Here is a 2,500-nt window from a genome sequence, read left to right on the forward strand (position 1 = left end):
TAAGGTCTATATAAAGAGACTTCAGATACAGTATTAGGGGACCACTAAGGTCTATATAAAGAGACTTCAGATACAGTATTAGGGGACCACTAAGGTCTATATAAAAGCATCCAAAAAGCAGCATGTTATAGGACCTTTAACTGTTGGAGGGGAAGCTATCGAGGGGGGAGTGAAGCACTAATGAATGGCAGCCTTCATGTTGATTCTCTCTCCAGGCTTCTGCACCTTTACTGATTGTTTTGTCTGTCTGAGGTGTAAAGGATGTGGAACTACAGAGTTTAGTTCCTCTGGGATTTATCTGCAGCTGTTGTCTTTGTGTTTCCTTCGTGTTCCCTCAGCTTCAGTCGCTGCTGCTACAAAGACACATCCAGTCTTCTACGTGTTACTCTGAAGGAGAAAGCCGCTGCAGATAAGATCCAACACAAACGGAGCGTTTATCTGCGTCTGTGCAGAGACGTTAAGCTCTCTGGTTATTCCCGTCGTTTACAAATCAAAAGCTCCTCTCTGTGGCGAGTCTTCGTTCACTGCTGCGTCGTGATGAAGCCTCATCGGCACTTTGTGGAGGTTTGATGACGCGTCTTTCTCTAAGGACGAGAAATAAATCAGCAGAGCGCCGGAGCGATAACGTTTGGTTTCAACTTATTCAAGTTTTTTTTTAAACTGCAGCAGGAAGACTTCACGTGTTGGGGGGTGTGCCATGGTATCTGTCCCTCCCTGCTTCCAGTCTTTGTGCTAAGCTAGGCTAACAGTTTTCCTCTGCTTCCAGTCTTTATGCTAAGCTAGGCTAACCTGTGTGAACACACAGAATAAGAGTTCTTCCCTTTAACAACAGCACGTCGTGCCGTTTCTGTTTGTTTTCTTCGGCTGTCCGCTGAGTTTTATTCTCCAGCATGACTCACCTCTGTGTGTGTGTGTGTGTGTGTGTGTGTGTGTGTGTGTGTGTGTGTGTGTGTGTGTGTGTGTGTGTGTGTGTGTGAGCTGCTGACCCTGCAGCCTGTCAGCCCTCCTCCTTACTTATTTAACTCCCATCATGCATCTCCCTCTCTCCCCAGTCTGACACACACTGCTGCTAATGGATCACATGTGTGTGTGTGTGTGTGTGTGTGTGTGTGTGTGTGTGTGTGTGTGTGTGTGTGTGTGTGTGTGTCCGGGGGGGTCGAAGAAAGAGAGAGAGAGAGGAGGAAGGCTGCTAGAGGGACGAGAAGGAGAGGATGATGACAGGAAAGTTGGAGGAAAAGGAGGAATAGAAGGTGACGAAAGAGAGGGTGCGAACGGAGGACTGAGTGACGGTGGTGAAGAAAGAAAAGGAGGGGATGAAGGGTGGAGTGGTAATTTTTAAGAGTGTTAAAAGGAGGAAGAGGAAGTGAGAGATGGTCAGACGAAATGAAGACAGACGAGGAAGAGGGAGAAGGAAGAGAGGATATATTAAGTGTATTTGATATAGCAAAGACAGTCACAAAGCACTTCAGAATCAGAACAGCGTTTACTGCCACAGTAAGTTACACTGACGTGGAATTAGCCTCAGTGTTTGGTGCTAACATACACAAACAAACATATTGAACACTGATAATATAATATATAATTTAATAATCAACAATAAATACAGAAACACATATTTACAAACTAGTTGGAGAATAAGGGATAAAGACAAAGAGGAGGGGGAAGAAGAGATGGAAGTTTCTATGAAGATCAGATGTACATGGGTAAGAGAGAGCTTTCCACCACATCTCATGGTCTTCATCATTCCGTGTGTGTGTGTGTGTGAGTGTGTGTGTGTGTATTACTGTGTGAGTGAGCAAGTGACTGCATCCACCTCTATGTATGCAACAGAAGTTTTCCTGACGCACACACACACACACACACACACACACACACACACACACACACACACACACACACACACACACACACACACACACACACACACACACACACACACACACACAGACACAGATATATACACACACACACACACACACACACAGACACAGATATATACACACACACACACACACACACACACACAGATATACACACACACACACACACACAGATATACACACACACACACACACACACACACACAGATATACACACACACACAGATATACACACACACACACACAAATATACACACATGCACACACACACACACACACACGCACACACACACACACACACACACACACACACACACACACAGATATATACACACACACACAGATATACACACATCCACACACACACACACACACAGGTCTCTCACGCACACACACACACACACACACACACACACACACACACACACACACATTTGGTATTTGAACTGTAGGATTCAGGGTTAAAGAATATTAACGTCCAGTTCAGAGCAAAGATTAGTGACGAGACGAGGCTGGTTTTAGAAGGAAAGAGACGTCAGCTGTTTGAACAGCCAGCAGAGACGTCAGCTGGTCAAACAGTTACAAATACAACATCAAATCATCCATAATCCATTTTGTAT

The 2,500-nt window shown here is 44.8% G+C and overlaps 1 protein-coding gene across 1 annotated transcript in view; it reads left to right on the top strand.

The window, feature by feature from the left end:
* LOC116053578 (MAM domain-containing glycosylphosphatidylinositol anchor protein 2-like) overlaps positions 1-2,500 on the top strand; it is a gene marked incomplete at its 5' end in the record, with an annotated part of 69,987 nt that overhangs the window by 9,994 nt on the left and 57,493 nt on the right. The window lies entirely within an intron of this gene.

The sequence above is a fragment of the Sander lucioperca genome, chromosome 18 (genome assembly GCF_008315115.2).
Source record: "Sander lucioperca isolate FBNREF2018 chromosome 18, SLUC_FBN_1.2, whole genome shotgun sequence".
NCBI lineage: Eukaryota > Metazoa > Chordata > Actinopteri > Perciformes > Percidae > Sander > Sander lucioperca.